We start from the raw sequence: 21097 nt of genomic DNA, 5'->3' as shown, positions 1-21097 counted from the left end.
CGAATCGGATATTAAAGTTGAATTGCAATTCGGAATTCAATACCGCCACCGAATTCAGCGCTCGAGGGAAATAAAAACAGCGCTCGCCGATCCACGTTACATAAAATGGCCGAGTGAATAATTCAATACAGCACGTATTTAGGGGGCGGACCGAGTCTATTAATAGTTTCGCCTTTGATCCGTTGTTCCAGCCGGAATTGGGACAAAGGCCTCGCAAACAAACGCTCCAGTAAATCCGGATATTTAGTTGGACTGTCTTCACGTCACCTGGCCGCTGTCCCGTGATTATGTAAAGCATTTTACTGTCCGCGTAGATACGTACAGCCGCGAGTTTATCGGATGGGAACGACACGCGAGGGTCGAGTGAACCGAACATGTGGAAAAAGCATTATGCCTGAGTACACTACGCGAGTCTTTGCCTCGGGTCACAAACTGTTGCCCTCGGGTTTTGTAAGTATATGCATCTTCTTCAATAGTTTCTCATAATAACAACAGGATAATTAACACATAATGAATCTGAGCTAACTGTAGTTATTATTATTAAACATTAAACACTTTAGTTTAGACTACATGATTTCCTCGTACAAGTATAATCAAGGAAATAAGAGATACCTATTTGAGTAGCAAAAATATTACAAACCTGCCCACGGTTGTACCACACTGGCTGGACTACAGCCGCTTCCGTGCAAAATTATCAATATGCCCTGCGGCCAGGTCCTAGCGAGTAGGTGAGGAGGCCACCCGGGCGCCCTACTCCGGCTCCAGTCGACCGTCTCGCCGTGACACGACCGACTGACGACCTCTAGTAAATTGCTTCCCGAGCCCCGGTATATTGCTCTATGTCAAACAAAAGCGGCGTTTGGCATCTAAACATCCAACTTCATAGGCCCCGCTGTCGGCCGCAAACCGAGTTAGATCGTCAAATTGGAATATGGAGTGTTGGCAACGCGACGGTAGCGTATTTTTCTGCGAGATATCGTATCTAGTTTTTTATTTACTTTATTTTTAGGTACTTCTATAGATTGCAAATTATAGTTTTTGATATGATGAATGGAGTTTAATTATGTTTTAAGATAACAGCTACTTAACAAAATTAAAATCATAATTGTTTTAAGGCTTGTCAAAGTCAATCAATATCCTAATCTTCTTCATCCATTACATTTTGATACAATTATCGTTTCCATTATCGTTTCCTTTCAGGCATGTCTGTCTACGCTTTGAAAGTCAAAGGTCGAAGCAAAGACGGCAACCATGGCCATATCTGACCCGCGTGAATACTCATCACGATTTATTTAAAACCCTTTATAAGGCTCTGGTCAATATAGTACCATCATATTTTGAACTTCATGACATCATTCGGTTCACAACCAATGATAATAATATATTGGAATTTAGTCTGTTTTATAAAGGCTTAATAACTACCACCATTATTTACTGTAAGTTAGTCAAGTAATTGGATAAAGTACTGCTAAAATAGACCACCCTTTTTACTCTTCTACTAAGCCATATAATATGTAGCAAGGCAGATCTACAGTAAACGCCAAACTTAATACAATGCTCGATTTATCAGATGTGGTAAGAAATTGCATTACATTTACGCAATTGCTTTTTGCGTGCTCTTTTTATTTTTTACAAAGCGTTACGGCTACTCCAGTATTATGTTAGCCATTTGTTTCCCCGCATTTCCAACCACTTAAGAGAATCGATATAGTCGTCTGATTGATACAATTCTGGCTAGCGCTTATTGTATTGTATCAGACTAGACCCCTCTATTTCAACACTCAAAAAAAGAAATTGACAGTGCAGGGCCATCCTGTATGTGACATATCTTAAACGTTCCGTAGTTAGTTTTATAGGTACTTCAAATAAGGGTAAGTACATAAAACACCACTAACTTTTAAGCATTTGCATACGATATTACGTACGTAATTATGGATGTTGTTATATTTTACTTGATAAAACAAACAAACATAATCCACATAACCTAACTATTCATACGGGCAATTAGATAAATTTATACAGCTCAGTTTAAATGGAAACATGAATTAACAAACCTAACATTTGATGAGCTAAATTTGAGTATTCCAGTTACAGTTGAGTGCTACTCAAACATGAAATAAGTTATAACTTAATTTAGCTTCAACAACTAATCTTATTTTGAATTCTGCAGGTACCATTCTATTAGCAGAATTATTTACAGTAATCGATCGATCTTACTCATTACAACCGAAATGAGAGGTATTATAAGTTTACCTTGTCTGTGGCTCGTACCTTCAAACCGGACAGTTCAATTCGTAAACTCGAGTTTTGTTTTCTGCCAATGTACCTATGTATGTTTGAGAACCACTGTATTTATTTTTTATGATAGGAATAAGCTTTCCAATCAGCGAAAATTCTCGATGGATGTTTGATCTGGCTGTAGTGGCGATACTTCTGGTATTTAACCAGGTACTGATCTTAGATAAATTAGGTTATTTTTGGGCATAAGTTATAATTAAATTCGGTTGACTACATGAAGTTATATGACGGCCGAATTTGTAGTGGTTAGTGGCCCTGACTGCTATGCCGAAGATCCCGGCTGGGGCAAATATTTTGCCGCGGCGCTGCAGTCGCGAACACAGATATTTGTAATCGGGTCTTTGTTGTTGATATTTATATTTAGTATCTATCTATCTATGTATTTGTGTAGATATATCAGCTGTCCGATACCCATAACACAGGTTCTGCCTAGCTCGGGGTCGGATTGCCGTGTGGGAGATGTCCCCACATATTTATTAATTTATTTATATGTGATATAATATATATAAACTGCGCACAATAAGCACTCAAACTCACAATTCCAGCAAATTACAGTTACACATCTGTCTACAACTATGTATACTATGTATACGAGTGTTGTTTGTTATTATTAACAGAATCCCAATTAGCGTGAGCACCGAAACAATAATATTACGTTTACCATAGTTATTGAACGGTATAGCTATACGATACCTCGAATATACTACACAATCACTTGTAACCACAATGACCTCATTCACCATACGTGGATAATCGAGGATGTCCATTGGTGCTTACTATTTAAGATCAGCGATAGTAGAAACAGAGATTGTTAACAGTCATCGTATACCTAATGATCACGGTATAATGCTGTCCTTTGAATCTTAATCCGTTTATTGAGAATGATCTAGTATCATAATGATCTATTGTAAGATGCAACGCAACCAAATGAGGAGAATAAAGTTAGGGGTCCACCCTTCAGAATCGTACGCAACGGACGCATCGCATTCAGTATTCTTTGTATAAAAAATCATACAAGTGCGTCCAACATTGCGGGTCCCGGCATTGTCGATACCGTTTCTCCATACATTTTATGACAACCCGTTAGGTGCGATACGTACGATACCGATACCTTTAATAAAAGTATTATATCTAACAGTAGGAGATTAGAAATGGGAAATCGAGGATACAAGGTACAGCTTCGCCACTTGCTTATCATCCCCTGCTGCAACAGTGTCATAGTTATCAGGGCAACTCGGAAACATTGGAATAGCAGAGGCGTAGGCGTAAAGGCCCTGAAATCAGAGGCATCAGTCGAGAAGATCTTTAACCGAGCCGCTGCAGATACACAATGGAACCGCACTGGTGTAACATACTGTTTTCAATAGAAATAGCACGTTTATATCTATTCACAATAGGGAATATGCATGGGATTCAAATAAAGGTCAAATATTATTTTTAATAAACTTTGTTATCACTATAGGTAATTCATTTATGAGCGAGTAAATAATTGTTGAAAAGTACAAAAAAACTTCGGTAAGTAACTTTAAATCTTTGAAACGTGACGGATTTTCTTAGAGCGCATGTGAGGATATGTCAATCTCAGAATAATCTGTGCCTATAGAACTGAGCGTCGGCAGAGATCCTAGCAATAATAACGTTAATTTTATCAAAAAACATCCTTGATTACTCAGTTGAAAGTTTGCCCTTGCACACAAAAAGCTAAACGCTTACATCACCATTAAAAGATGATACAGACATAATAATATTAATAATAACCGCTACCTTGACTTCTGTCGGAGCTCATATCCGCAAAGCTCTATTAACACGATGTAAACAAAAACGGAACACAGTCGGATGCGCTATGAATTTTATACCAGACAACAAACTACCTTGTTATTATTATACTAAAGCACACTAGATAGGTCCAGCTCCATCTTATACAATCAACTATCAACCTTAATTTTGGCAATCTAGAGGTCAAACCACTTAGGTACAATCGCCATGTATTTTAGCACTCTAATAATTTAAACACGATTTACATTTCGGTATTAATAAGGATTAGAACTTGAAAATTACCTATTACTTACCTTGAATAGTTCTTCACCAATCAAAGGTTCGTAGAAATTACTGTTTATGCAAATAATTTAAGTCAGTAAACCCGTGTTATAAAATATGTTACGTTGTGCACATAAACCACTAACTTAATTTCATAATATTTTGCATTGCATTACCAATTGCATTAAAAAATAAAATTTCGTTGCGAGAGAAGATATGTACCTACCTACATTTGGGTTACCCTGTGGATGAAAATATTTCCTCCGGGACAAGACAGTTCTGACATGATCTCAACGGCTAGGATAATTGAAAATAGCTGTTTTGAATATACTACACTTACGGGCAATGAAAAGGTTCCACTGAGAAAAGCACCAAATTACTCCTATCCGAATTTTTTTGGTGGAACTATTTGATTGCCCGTGAGTGTAAAAACAGAAAATGTTGCATCCCATTTCACAGAAAACCGAGGTAATAGTCATCATCTCGTACGCCTATGTTTTAAAGTAATTTCGAAAACTTCAGGGAACATCTAGTTGCTATTCATAGACCTCCAAAAACCCTGCCGAGTTTATGCACAAAAAGTTTTTAAAGCAAGCAAACAAAATCTTGGACCCAAACACCGGAGTGGCATCATTACCCGCGACAGATCGACGGAACAAGACAGGGGGGCTACTCTATACTGACGAAAAACGAACGAGCAAGAGCTGTCGTGCAATAAGCACGTTTAATACAACGAGATAGAGTCGTGTGGCTCTCGCAGCAGCGCTGCGAAACTTAGTTTTTCGTCTGCATAGAGTGACCCCCCCGGGGCCGATACGGTGGCTAAACAAATTTACATAAATCCGGACGAATTGGTAAAAATGGCGCCCGGAAGGCGGCGGTGGCGATAAGCCTCCGATATCATTAGCCGCCGCGTCGGCCCGATCGCGCGCTTGTGATTGTGAATCTAAAGAAATCTTTCAGGTGCAGGTACAGTGTTGCTAGTACGGGAATTCGTTGTTTTTTTCATTGAAATATACTGCCCTGGCCCATATACAATATACCTACCTACAACCATATTACATAGTACCTACCTAACCAATTTCTGAAAGCTATAATAATTGTGATGTTGTCTAGATTTAGGTATCTGTCTTGAGTGACCCAAGAGGTTTTCATAAATGTATGGAGAATTGGATTGGAATGGATTTAATTATTATTATTATTGCCGGCAAATAACAAGACTCAGAGATTGTTAGTAGACACGGTTTAAGTTAGTAACATCATGCCGATGAAGTGGACGCATTTCTTTAAAAAAAAAAGCCACTGAATGCGTTGCGTACAATGTGAGGCTTACCTATAATTATTTATAAAGATTATCTTATTTTAATCCCGACATCCGTTTCACAGATACGACGCCAGTCTATACTTGTGTCGCGGATTAACAAAGTAAGCCTCTTTATCTGAGATAATTACTAAATAAATATAGAGACTTATCAACAAATTCGATGAATATCATATTTAATATTAAATACTTTCGAATTGTTACTTACTACGTCAATAAATTCGTGAACCCGTCCATATACACCTATAATTATTTGACGGACGTAGTACCTGAAACAACAAAAACAAAAATATAATAATTTCGTAAGTAAAGACTTAAAGAACAGTAGCTTCTCTACACAGACATCCGATTGAAGAAAAATCCGAAAGTATCAATCATGCTGCTTCTCCGCTTGCCTTTAACCTTTAAGTATGGACGTGGAGTCTCACAGGCTACCTAACGTTTACGTTTTCATAGTTTTGCCTATTTCCCCCCGCTCCCCGCGATTGAGCGGCTCAGTAGCTTTTGTTTTAGTTGCCAAATTACCAATGAGGGAGGAGGTTGAGTCGTCCGGTGAATATCACGTGAGTAATGACCATGAAAAAATTGACTGGAGCCTGTCAGGCTACACGTCCATTGTTGTCATACAATATATTTTGTATGGGCGATTATGTTTTTTTTTAGATTTTTTTTTGAAAATGTGAAAAATAAGTAATGCTGGTACTTCTAAAGGTAAAGGTAATTTCTAAAAAACTAGCACGTGTGCATGTAGTGCCTCATGTGCAAAGACGTGATATAAATAGACGATTGCCAAGAGAACTGAGGTTGACTAATGAATCGAGTTTTAGGTGATGATAATTATGGTCACAGAAGGTGTCCAGGATCAAGAAACCAGTCAAGGGTCCACAAGAGCATATAGAATCTGTCCCGCGAAAAAACATAGAATGAATACCTATGTTTGTGTTGCCTGTGTGTCTCCAAGTGTTCTAGACCTCTGTGCATTGACTGCCAATAAATTGGCGCTATTAGACTGTGGTCAATATTTTATATAATAGTTACCTGAAGCAGGTGTTTTGTGTTTTCGGTTACTTATGTACTATATTTTAAGAAAATAAGACTAATTTTGTTATAGTAATAAGTTTGACTGTTTTTAATACCAGAAAATGTAGCCTCAGTAACTTAGGACTTAAAAGTGCCATAAGTTTGAATTTTTCACATTTCTATATTTTTTTAAATAATATTTGATTACATAAGCACGTTATTTTATTGCTAAATCCTTTAAATTCAATATCCAATCAGTTTTAAAGTAATCTTATATCAAATTCTCAAAAAAAAAGTGTATGCATATAGGAGCCTGTGAGGCTCCACGTCCGCACTGGTGTTAAGAAAAAATGACGTCCATACTTAAAGGTTAAGCGAGAGTCTTTAAATTGAATCGCCGAAGAAGTGGCCCCATCGCGATGCTTACATATTTCTTGTGATTCCCAACCAGAATATTGCAAGCACAAGTTCATACACTTCATAGAAAATTGGCGTCATGAATCCTTATCATTGCTGAAATTCTATACCATATTATATTATCTATTGTAGTGAGTCAAGTGCTGTAATAGTTTTACTTTAGGTAGGTACTTAAATCATAGAACAACGAGTACTAGTACTACTGTACTTGTTATTCTATGCTTACATGTACCTGCCTCAGAGATATGGCTGACTCATGCAGTAAATATACCAAGTCAGAATATGCTAGAATTGACAACATTTCAAAATTTTATACAGTTGAAATTCGAAAACCATTTAGAGATATGCCTCTAATACAGAGAAAAACATAAAAATCTAAATTATCATTCGTGACATCACGATGTGGCATAATAATTAAACGCGCTTTTACTTCTAAAACATGAACAAAAAAAAAACATGTTATGTCACTTTGACAATGACAATGACAAACATCACTCAAATGTCTGTCACTTTTATGTGTCCTTGGCAATGACGGAAGTTCGTGATTGGTCCTCGCCACAAAATAAAGTTGAAGATGAAGTTGATTGGTCCTTGTTCATGTCAAGTTAATGTCATCCAACTTTTTTTTTTAGGTTAGGCAGGCAACGAAAATATTTTTATCCAAAGCCTCGACGTGACGTCACTCATACTATAAATATTTTGAACTTTGAAATTAAAAAAAAATATAATAAAACATAGAAATATTACGAAATAAAAAAATACGGGTCATCTAAATTTGTGATATCTCGTCGAAAATAAAATAAAATCGGTGAGCATTTTATTTGAAATGTTGTCAATTCGACATTAAAATCAGGAGGGTTACTCTATACTGTCGAAAAACAAACGAACGAGAGCAATCGCTGTCGTGCAATCGCCGCGTTTATTACGACGAGATAGAGTCGTGGCTCGCATAGCAGCGCTCCGAAACTTAGTTTTTTGTCATATAGAGTGACCCCACAGTGACCCCCAGATCAAACCGACATCGATAGTTCAACTTTATAAAAAGTGTATGTATGTAACATGTAAATCGTGGGAATGCATCCGTCAACAGATCTGTCACATAAATATTATTGGATAAATAAAATGATGTATGGAATCTGCACAAAAAATACAATATCAAAAACTTTGTCAATCTATTTCACTATACTGTTGTTATTCCCGGAATTTCCAATTCACATAAAACGTGTTTTAAAACCACCACGGCTACGAATGATGGATAGGTATATTCATTAAAATTATTTTCAATAATATTTGTTAAACATTTAAAATAAACATGATTTTATTTACCTATGAACACTTTAATGTACAATTGAAAGTAAAAAATAAAATAACCAGAACATTCGAAATATATAGAGAATATACAAAGGCGGGTTTAGCGCCAAAAAACCATTACTTTCAGCCAACCCTTGAACGTAGCAAACCATACCGCTGATTAGCAATCTAAAAATAAGTTGAAAAATCTTTAAACCTTGAAAGTAAAACCAGCATTTTCCGTGTTCAAAATGAGACGCCGCAAAAAGATCCAACAACGATGCAATAAAAATACAAAAAGCTTATTAAATTTCAATTTTGCTCCCGAGCTTCCGGGCAACTTTGATAACGACCTCGATCTGAGCTTTTAAAACTGGAGTCTAGGCTAGATCGCTTCCTTCATTTTGCGTAACTTGTACATTTTGTTACTATATTCTTGGCGAATTGGTTATTATGTTTTTTTTAAGTATGATATTTTTCCCTCAAATAATAAGTATTTAACATTACAATTTAACTTAAATTTCATTATATTCACATTACATTTTCTGTACGACAAAGAGTTAATTTAAAAAAAAAAAATTAATAACTTTTTCATGTTCAAAAAAAAAGAAGAGATCAATAGAACTGACGCAACTTAACTTTAAAGGGGAGAATACTTTGAAGTATTCTACATTGGAATGTCAAGATCATTAATAAACCCGCTATTAAATTAATATAAAATTATTGAAGATAAGAACCAGTTAACTGCTAAACGGATCGGGATAAAGGTGAAAACGATCACTCGAATCAGAAACGGCTTATCCACAAATCTATCTTATCCAATATTAGACCTTCTCTCTTGGAGTTTAAAGGTTGATGCCGATCGCGGAGCTTTCATAAATAGGCATTCATCGCTACCTAGGTACGATCGGGGAAATTCATGCTGACCCGATTTCAAAACAATATCGCTTACTTACCCCGTCGTAACAGCCCCGCCCCTTCCATACGTGTGAACCAATGGCATGTAAGGAACAGGTGTATAGAGCCATGCAGTATAGAGCCATGCTGTTAGCGACAGGACCTCGTAATAATAACGGCCTCTTTTGTATATATTTATTCTTTTATTACTGTCAAAACCTCATTAGTCATTGGTCGAGCGCGTGTAGCAGGGTGCGGCAGGTAGCAGGCAGAAAGCGGTTCTATCCTTTAAGGTAGGCCACCAGCCGATTCCCCGATAGTACGTAGGTAGGTATTCAGGCCGTGTGTTTGACCTTTAGTACGAACGGGTTGAAGATCAGGCCCAGAGGCCCGGGTGTTGGTGAAAACTTCACGAAATTTACATTATTGTTTATAAATGTTTCCAACTTTCCATACATTGTTTCGTGGAAAGTTGAACTCTTTTTAACCCTGTTTATTTCGCAGTTATGTTATGACTGTTCAGGAGTTCTGTTTATGAAAATTTCATATTTGGGTCCATGATTATTTGGAAAGATAATGTAGGTATAAGTAGCTATGTTTTTGATTCAAACCAAAAATTTAATCCACGGAAATTCATCTGGCGAAAAGTGGGTGCAGCAATGCACCTCTGCCTACCCCGCAAGGGAGTACATTAGTACAAGGCGTGAGTGCGTGTTATATTATTATTTATATATTTATAAATTCATCTGTCATCGACTTTATATGCAGGTAGTACCATCAGAGAAATCCATACCAGTCTGAAATTAAAACCATATCAATATCCTGTCCGTGGCCTGAGTAGACTTCCTGTCGGATCCCCAATAGTACCTACGCTTTAGAGTAACATAACAAGTCGACGACCGAATGGTGTAGTGGTTAGTGACCCTGACTGCTATACCGAAGGCCCCGGTTTCACTTCCCGGCCGGGATATTTTGGGTGTTAATATGTATCTGTGTAGATTAACCAGCTGTTCGATATCCATATTACATGCTTTTCCTTGTTTGGGGTCGGATGGCTGTGTGTCAGATGCCCCACATATTATTATCAAGTAAGCAAGTATATCATCATAGAAAGTTAAAGGGTATTTAAGTATTTACATACTTAATAAGTTTAAAATTATTTAAATCAACTCTAGGTGGCTTAAACCGTTGTACCCTTAATTAAATTCAGCCATGCAAGGAGAAAATAAAACTTAACAGTGCGTGTTGCGTACAATCGTTATCTCCGCGAACAAACGGCGCGTGAAAATTGCACTTTCCGAATTAACGTTGTTAGGCCCAACACGGACGTTTTAGGAAAAGTCGAAATTTTACACCTATTTGTAACACACAACAAAATTAGACTGAATACGACCAAATACCATCCGCACAATAGGTTGTAGAGAATAATTTGCTGTGAAATTCACTAGTAATTGAGGCTGTAAGTGGTGTTATTCATAAATGGACTATACTAAATACTACGCATATTACCTACAAATTTTTTTTTTTTTTTTGAAATTTTGATTTATATTTCATTATCATTGCGCATTATTTGTATTATAGTTAAGTACAAAAAAAGGTTAATCCCTAGACACGTTCTGAGGCGGTCGGCAAGAAAGTGTATGGAAAGTATGATGATTGATTTTCTCCAACTGTAGGCCAATACTCACTACGGACATTTACCGTTGGTCACCTGATTATTATGTTTATTTCCAACACGGTAGCTCCAGTAAGACTCACGAGCAATGATAAAGTTCCAGTCACAAAATTCAGACACCAAACGACACCATTTTTTTTCTTAAACGGAAAAGACTAGCCTAATGACACCATCTGCAATATTAAAGTACATTTAACAGCGCATCATAATTTTAACAACTAAAAATAAAAATTTCTCTATTAAATATTTGAAAACCCCGTACTTTTTGGAGTCTATTATGAGAAGATTACTTAGTTCATTTTTTAAAAATTATCATGACGAAAAGATTATTTTGGCTGTTAAAAACGCTATAAAAAAAGTTAGCCGAAGTAAATAACCTTAAACACAACCATGGCAGACGGCACAGTTTCACCACACAATTGAATTGACTTACTACACCCCCCGCGGGGTCAGGCCGGCAGAGGCAGGGCCACCGAGCATTCCTCGATGTGAGGCAACCGCCGACCTTTACCCGCCTTACCCGCTTAATGTCACGTCGATGGCACGCCGGCGGGGGCCTACTTCCACTTTACGATTAAATCTGCTCACTGCTGGGGTACGGGTGAATTTCAAATACTTACAAAGTACTTTAGCAAAAAAATAAAAAAATATACACAAATGTCAAAGAATAATGTTAAGATCTAGGTATACTATATTCTAGACTATCGCACAACCGATGACAGATTTCACCAAATGGGTAAATTACCATGGTTTTTCATAGAACAAAGATTACGATGGGCCGCTTACTCTAAGGACTATTAAATATCAATCTATTCTATTCTGAGGGGGGGAGGGGTGAAGCATCTGTACATGGCTGACTCGAGTGGAACCGTTGTACATATCCACATAATTTCAGCTCAGCTAGCCTAGCTCCAGCCTGGATGTTGTAAAAGCTGAGGTAGGCGCTCTGTAGATCCAAGAATAGATAATCTCGTTTCTGCAGTAGATGGAAATGATAGCAGAATGTGTTTAACTATAGAATGCAGATATTGGAGTCCTGATCTGAAATTCTCATTCGTAAGGTCAGAGTAGGGCCCATAAACAAGTGTTGCGTACAGCCGAGATGCAAGAGATGAAGCAAAGTCATCATTTATTTTATTACTGTGCGAATAATTTCAGTAATTATTAAGATTACATTGGTGTGTCATATTTTACATACACAATGATCGCAAGTGAGGTAAGCGCAAGACGAATTTATAGTCTAGGTATAGGCATAGACTAAGTATAGGTAATATAGCTGAAGAAGACTGATTTACTAAAAAGTTAAAATTGACATCGATAAACCTATTTGATAAACAACGACCATTTCTAATATCTTAGATGTTTGTGATGTGTAAACAAATATGAAATCACTCTAAAATAAAAATAAAACTAAAATCAAGGTAAAATCCGCAATGTCAATTATTTATTATTAACAAAAGTGAACTCCTTTAAAACATGATAAAAAGTGTCATAACTTATGTCAACTTTAATCTATAGGTAAGGTGAGACACCCTGCTACCGGCGCAACCCATCCGATTCTTACTTTACAACCCACGTAAATACAGCAATAAACAAAACTACAAGCACTCCACGTCCGCCCAGTAAAACTGCGGAACCACAATGGCACAGGGATCACTCGTAAAAGTGGACCAAACTGTACACGTTGCCTCCTTCATTTCATTCATAATTTACATACCGGCGCAGGTAGTTACTGAGAGGGATCGCTCTGGCCTTAAAACACGCGATACGTGAAAGCCAAGTAACTGGGGTTACTCTACGATTTTCATTTCTTTATTATACAGGATGTTGCAAAAAGGGTATACTAAGCCGAAAGGCTGTGACTCAGGGGGTCATTCTGAACAACTTTTGTTTATACCCTTTTTGCAACACCCTGTATAGAGTAACCCTCCTGAACCGCAGGCTGTTCCGCGGCCTGCGGGTAGAACGAAACGTAAAAACGCAAGAAATTCCCCTTTACTAATTTGAACCCCAAACTTTGCTTTCATTTTAAAGTAGGTAAAAACCCTTTTGACTTTTGAGGAGAACCTCTTAATTAATGCAAAACATAATAATATCAAAGCAGACAAAATATACCATTTTATAAATATTCCTAGAATCACGCATCTTATTTATACACCTACGTACGAATAACAAAGAAAATGTTATAAATAAACATAGGTACCTACCACCTACTTATATACTTTCAAAATTCAACATCTACTACATTACATGTTTTAAAGCGAAAAAGAAGCTATATATGATATTATAAAATTGCTACTATGCACCACCGTAAAATTACCCACAGAATAATGATTTACGGTAAACGCAATACAGTCGGCTATGCTAAATGTATATTTAAAATTATTATGTAGGTGCCAGGTTAATACTAATAAAATTACATCCGGTATAAATAAAGTAGTGATGATGAGTGATTAGTGATCGTATTTTAAAAGGCTCGGAATTAGTATTATCATACAGAAAACAGTTTTGTTCTGATTCATTCATAATTACATTTTATGGAAATTAAAATATTTCCCGTAAAAATTACAGTGAACGACATACAGACACACAAATTAAACGCCGGAGAGACTGATAATGAAATAATGATAATTAATGATATTTCATAAGTTGGTAACCCGGCACTTTCTCAAGATCCGCTGTCAGATGCAAATTCGGCCGACGATACCTAAGATCACGACTTTATGGTAATACCCACACCGGGCGCGGCTAACCCGCAACTTGGGCGTTTGAAGCCTCAATTTCACTTGTAACCATCAATCCAGTAAACCACGGGTCTCACGGACCCTCGTAATTCATAACCCTGTGCCGGCCGGCTTACGGCTGTATACCTAATAGGAATACGACGCAATGTAACCGTTACTCGATTATAACAGGACTTTATGGTTGATATACAGTTTTACAGGAATAGAAACATGATTGTAAAAATGTTATTGCAATAAAGACATGCACTAACTGCAAAATATATTGCACTGCTGAACAAATCATTTTATACGGGCTGATATTTTTTTCCTTAGCGCGTCGGTTCTACTAACTAGGGTTTGCCACAGTGGTCAATGGATTGGCTGAATCCAATAAATAAATAAATCATTTAGTGTCTGCCGAGGGTGCGCCAGATATATACTAGGAACCAACGATACGTCGAGGAGGCCCCTTTCGTGCACCCTATCATCAATGATGATGATACAATACAATTCTGAAGCCTCTACAGTGTAGAGTACAGTGTGGAGTCTACACTGTTCATACGCTTTACATCCGTTACGTAAATTCCTCGTATTGTGGCTTGACCTTTAGCTCGCTCTCACACGGCACGGCTTAGCTCTTCTCGACTATTCCGCACAGGAAGTGTGCTGGTACATATAGATTTTAGAAAGATATAGGTATGTACTGCATTATTACATGATGGTTAAAATCCGCAAGCTGAAGTGGCATTGGTGCGGCCAAAAAATTAGTTTACCTACTTAGTTTACTAAGAATTCAAGACCCCATTCGGGTTTCCCAACGGGTGGGCCTCACGATGAATATGGAAAAGACAAAAGCCATGGCAAATTTTCAGCTAGCGTCCACTTCAATATCAGTAGATATTTTTTTTCTCGGAGTGGTGCACAATCAGTCAACAAACTGGGAAGTTCCAACTTCAAGAAAAAGGTCACTCGGCGAATCCAACTTGGACGAACTAAAACCGACATAGCTAAGCGAGTCAGTAAGTGAAGTGGCAGTGGGCTGGACACATTGCTCGAAGGACTGATGGTCGGTGGAGCAGAAGAGTCCTCGAGAGGAGACCACTTACCGGCAAGCGCATGTTTGGGCGACCCCCCGCGAGATGGACGGACGATATAGTCAAGTCCGCGGGGAAGCACTGGATACGGGCCGCCTCCGATCGGACAAGGTGGAAAACATCAGGGAAGGCCTATGTTCAGCAGTGGACGTCCTATGGCTGACATGAAGTTGATGACTTATTTTACGAATCACTCACCTTCACCTCAAACAATAAACCATGTAGGTACTAAACAACCATTTACACCAATGTGATTTTACAAACCTATCGATTTCAAACTAATGATGGCTGTAATATGCCACCAATTCAATTAATTCAGGCAGACCACAAAATAATCGGGTTAACATTTCATCATGAAAGAGGTGCTTAAATTCTAAAATTACCTGACTATTTACAATTCAAATCAATTTAACTATACATGGTGTTGCAAAAGTGGTATACTAAGCCGAAATGGGGTGAGAATCATCAACTTGTCTCTCGAAGCACAAAGCAGGATATCAATATCAAACAGGTACTTGTAGTGTAACTCCTTCAAACTTGACTAGGTATGTGAAGAGTCTTCTTGGGGCTTATGTGTCAATCAGACACCTCGAACTAACTATCACATAGATTAGGCATAAGTTATTAGCTTATGTCGATTCAGCACATTTACGACTGTGATGGTGGCATATATAATATTTGTTTGTATAATATTTGGATTTTAGTTTTTTAAATATATTTTTACTTTGACTAGGTATATCGTTCGTATGATACAAAGTAAAGCGATAACTCACGTTAAAACAATTACGAACCGTAACGAGTGGAAGCAAATAATTTTAATACTAAAACCAAACTCATAAAACAATCCTGCCAAAATAACATTTGCAAACAGTGTATTCGCAATTACAAATATAACTTGCAGTCAGATTGAGTTGTTGAGCTGGGCAACGCCAACAGTGTACCATCTCAAAACATAAGGAAATAAACAAAGAAAGAAAATACAAACACTAACAGCAAAGGTGAATAAAAAGTTTCTCATTCTATTTCATGACCTATTATCGTGCTACTCGTATAAGGCTATGCATACATTTATATAGATAATATTATTATTATACTTAGGATCACGGGGTATCGGAAACGATAGTATCCCAGCATGCGTTATTTCATATTTAGAGATATTATAACATAACTTTAGTTTCGCAAGATGCAACCTATCTTTTATGAAACCTCACTTAAGTACCCAGTAAATATTGCATACGAAAATCTTGTGTCTTAACCATAGAATAATTAATTAGTTATTTTCTTTCTCTACTGGGCACCGGGATGGCAATCCTACTGTTCACGGTTTACCTTGTCCTGGGCAAAGTCTCTCGCTTTTCCAAATTGGAAGTTGATTACTCGGTGTAGATAGGTAGGTATGGAGCTTGAGGGAATATAATTTTATTAGGGTAAGGCAGAGTCCCAATATTCGAAATGTCGATGTTTTGACTTTAAACACTTTGAGCGGATTTTCTGTTAATTAATTTATATTATTGAGATACAAAATTTTACTTCGATATCCAAATATTATACCAAATTTGCAGATCTTTAAAAAAAATCTTCATTAAATTCTGTGTAGGCTCAACCGATTGATTTGGTTAACAAAATTATTTTACGAAAAGGTAGAAAATATTCATGTACTCGTATAATCAATATTCCACCGTCCACTTTTAATGTGATGATAAATTTGGCAAAACCGTATTATTTTAAAAAACTTTAACTTTACTTTCTGAAATAAATCACGAAAATATTGGATTAAAACATCAGCCTCCATTTCAATCCTTGCTGAGGCGGCGTTTTTTAAGACCGATCTAATTATAGGATTATCCATTTAGGGGAATCTTATCTTCCCTCGGCAAAACCTATTTTAGTAAGTAGATTTTTTCACTTTTTATTTTCCAAATAAAGAATCCAGTTATGTTTGATACAAACAAAATCCTGACATTAATGTGGAACAAGCCAGCAGGTAACACTGAGTTGCAGAAAGGATCTTTAAGTTAATGTCGGCATAAAATGTATTGTTGCCTTGCTTTGACAGTATACGGACAGAAAGAGACAGACATAGATTTAATGTCGACATTAGCTTAAAGTCCCTTTCTGCAACTCGTCATAAGAGTATATAATGATGTCGATTCTGAAGGCAGAAATTCTAAATTTAGAACTGTCAAAACCTTAATTTCTTTGTTTAAAATTCGACTCTATGATTGTTACCATAAATGTCATTTTATGCTAGCAAATTTTTTAGTTTGACAGCGTTAAAATTAGAATTTCTGCCTTCAGAATGGACATCAATGATATCGATTCTGAAGGCGGAAATTTTAAATTTAGAGACGTCAAAACCTTAATTTCTTTGTTTAAAATTCGACTCTATGATTGTTTTCGTAAATGTCATTTTATGCTAGCAATTTTTTTAGTTTGACAGCGTTAAAATTAGAATTTCTGCCTTCAGAATCAACATCAATGTATATGTATATAAGTCAATATATATAATATATCTAAGTAGGTAAGTAAATGATCGAAAGATGGGATCTACAGCGCCTAAATAAAAAGAGAGAATGGCTTATTTTAAATATTTTGATTAGTTTAGAGAAAGAAAGACTACCTATATTTTTATTTATTAACAAATATTAGTGAAGCTTTTCTCTGTTGCACCAGGGGATAAAAATACAAATCACAAGCACTCTACTGAGAGGTTACACTAGCTTGACAAAAATCTAACCAACGTATGAGAGCTAACATGCATTGCAAACGGTATGTTTATACAGAGACATGGTTATGCTGCAGGTCTCCTAAACTTTTTGTAAGCTAAGGTAAGGTGGCCGGTAGACACTAGACTAGACTCGCACAGGACCGGAAGATGGCGTGATAGGGAAGAGGCTTATACTCAGCAGTGGGCAGATACGGGCTGAAAATGATGATGATGATGAAGCTAGAGTGCCCCCAGTTCCATGATCAGATTGAAGTGGGGCTCGGAATAATCCAGGTTAGCAGACACATTTAGTAATTGAATCCGATATGCTACATCAGACATGCGGTTCAATTAAATAAATAATTGAATCGTAGCATGTAAAATTTTCACAGTTTGTTAAACAATTAAACGACTATTTGATTTGTTGTGCTAACGAACGGACTTTATTAATGATTTATTTAAAAGGTAGTATTTTATTTATGCTATTCTTAAAATTAAATTATCCGACCATGACCCTCAATTAGTAGACTAAGAGAACATTGACCCAAAAAAAAATAGTTAGAAGATAAACATTGTATGATATTTATACATCAGGATTTAGTTCATGCTTAATTAGATTAACGCAAGTGTGAAACTTAGCCTAAGACTATCAACGTATCAATCTTCTCCTATTCAATTATGAATTCAGAGTTAAATTTATGCTATTCAATTATGTATTTTTTTGTAGATACTTTGAATACAATGCTTAGCTCCAGACAATGGGTACCAAACTCACAGATGACATCCAATTTAGTCACTCTCACAAACGGTACCTAATAATATGTGTTTTTTAGGGTTCCGTGACACAAATGGTATAAAAACGGAACATCAGGGATCGCCATGCAAAAATCTAAAATATGAACTCTGTTTCACATACAATTCTTGCCTTTTTGTGTTCCAAAGATAGCGTTTCGGGACTCTACCTAGTAACCGACTACTACTAAATTGAGGGGTTACTCTATAAATCTAGGAACGAACGAACAAGCTCGATCTCGTTGTATTAAGCGTGTCGATTGAGTAACAATTCCCATTCATTTGTTTCTCGATTGGAAAGAGAGTGACCCCATGAGTCGTTCTATATCTATTCACGCTTGGACCGTTACAGTGCCCACACGGCACTATACCTATTGTATGAACTCTTAAATAAATGCTTTTGGAAGTAACCAATCATTCTCTTTATAGCTTTATACAATTGAAATCGTCACACAATGACATGCAAGGCAACGGGCCAACTCTGCTTTTTGGCGACCTCACGATGTTATAAAAAAAATGTTGAAGATGAGATCTGCAGAAAGGCATCTATAAGAAAGTAAGACCAAGAAAGATGTGATATGATACTTAAAGAGTGATTAAAATATTGTATGCTTACGGAGTCCTAAAACGAAGAAAAATCTTTTGGCATAACTTACAGTTATTGTAAAACGTAACCTTGTAGGAAGTCACTAACCTGTAACAAAGAAAATAGGTATAAGTTGTTAGAGTATTGATTCATCATATTATTCATTAGGCATATTGACTCATTTTATTATAATAAACTGAGAATATCTATAGAGATTTTTTTTAAACTACTTAAGTACATAGTTATAATATCAGACAAAACTATAGACGGTACAGATTATCTACAATTACAAGTATAACAAACGCATGAAACGCTTGAATAAGCGTTCCTACAAATCGTTGCTGCATAATGCATTTTTGTACACATAATCATCATAAAATATAAAACACAAACATAAAAACCTTGACATAGATAGCGTGTGAGTGCCATCTACATAATATAAAATTAGATTCTCAATGTAACGCCTAATAAAATTCATAACACAAAATCGACTATTGTACTTAATTTTTATTTCCAAGTCTGCGGTGTGGAATATTCACACGGATATTTTATTGAGACTGGACATGCGATAAAATAACCGAAAACTGCAGTAGGTCGACATTCGACATAGTCCGTTAGCGCTTACATTCGTTACGGATCTAAAATAATAGTATAGTGGAGCTAACACTGCAAAAAGAAGTCAGTATTCGTTTTCTATAACAGAAAAAACGCTCTAAAAGCTTTTTGAATAAAACGAGATATTTACTTTGCACGGAAACTACATTGAACCGAAAGTCAATAAGTATACATACTGCAGATACACACAGCGTGGAAAAGATGAACTATGAAATAATAATATATGAAATATACCATAACTTCTAGCATAACAAATACATCTCATGCCCAGTCCAACAAAGACTTTTAATTTAATAAATAAATTTATAAGTGCAGGTCCTTTTGAAAAAGCAATGAGGGATTTTCCTTGACAGTTAAAAAGTTCCAAAATCGTCCGATAGATGGTCACCGGCCTGTCGTTTTTTATAAGCTGCATTTTTTTGAGTCAACGGCAAATGTTTCAATCCTACCACAAAACAATATAACAGTTATCGTTATCGCATATGGTTGAAGTCACATCCATTCGGTTTTGGTATTGGCTGTAAGGACTCGAATCCAAGCCGTCTATAAAAAAATGCAGTCCTGTTGAGTAGGAAGTTTTATTAGCGCCATCTATAATCGGTTTTTTCTATGGTTGTTGTCTGTGATAGAAAATCTCCCACTGACAGAATCCCTTAATTCCTCAACACTGTAGCTACGTGGCTACAGTCAGCGCAGTCGCTGCTGCTAAGTGCGCGGACACGCGCGTGAATATAATAACTACAGGCGCAGTGGGAGGCTTTTCTTCCTTGAAGAAATACAAAGTTAGAGAGCTGTCATGCGATCCACACGTTTGAGTCGCGGTTAGCGCGACAGAGTGCTTTGAATCATCGTTTCCGTAAAGCTAGAGCAACTCTTCTGGTGCTAATGGGAAGTTCTAAACAAGTAAATTAAGAAACATTAATTTGACATACAAGACAAAAAAATAAGTAACTACCTACCTAATTACTAATTAGTAGTAGAATTTGGCCCTTCAAATGCTCTTCTTATTTTAGTCGCATAACCTTTGGTTAACCCATAACATTTGGTTTCGCACGCATTACAATCACAAACATCATTTACTTTTCTTGATCGTACCCTTTCTTGAGCACTTTGCATGTGTGAGTATGCAAAGTGCTACGATTTCCCCCTAGATGGCAATGCCATACATTTAACGTCATATACCGTATACGTATACCTACATACGATTTATGTATAAGAATAAGCACAAACGTTCAGCAGTCAATCAGGAATTCATATCCGCCTGGTCCCTTTCAGTATCCTGCACAGAGAAGCCCAAGTGTGAAATTGGGTTTATTTGATTTATTATATGAAATGACGTAGGAAATTTGAAGACATTTGTGAATATACTTTTCATTTTATTTAAGTAATGTTGGAAATATATTTCTTAACGAAATTAACACAGTCACGAGTTTGTTGCTATAATCATTTAATATTTATCAAATACCTACCTACATTATTATGTAGGTGTTCAGGTTTTTCTAAACTGTAGGGATGTACCTATTAATTGGCCAGTCGATGTTAGTATTAAACAAGAAATAATTACAACGCAACGGTATCAAAAAACCAAAAAGCGCCTATCTTAAATATGCTAATTAACCTAGAGA

The 21097-nt window shown here is 36.5% G+C and overlaps 1 protein-coding gene across 6 annotated transcripts in view; it reads right to left on the bottom strand.

Annotated features, from left to right (window-relative positions):
• The window catches only part of LOC119693059 (putative polypeptide N-acetylgalactosaminyltransferase 9), a 138460-nt gene that overhangs the window by 63680 nt on the left and 53683 nt on the right, over positions 1 to 21097 (bottom strand). The window contains exon 2 of one of the 6 annotated variants that reach the window (XM_038115322.2): positions 5865 to 5925. The exons of the other annotated variants lie outside the window; for them this stretch is intronic. The gene's annotated coding sequence lies outside the window, so the exon portion shown is untranslated. The remainder of the gene's footprint in view (positions 1 to 5864; positions 5926 to 21097) is intronic. 6 annotated transcript variants of the gene reach the window in all.

The sequence above is a fragment of the Plutella xylostella genome, chromosome 8 (assembly GCF_932276165.1).
Source record: "Plutella xylostella chromosome 8, ilPluXylo3.1, whole genome shotgun sequence".
Lineage (NCBI taxonomy): Eukaryota > Metazoa > Arthropoda > Insecta > Lepidoptera > Plutellidae > Plutella > Plutella xylostella.
This window is presented reverse-complemented; position numbering and strand designations above follow the sequence as displayed.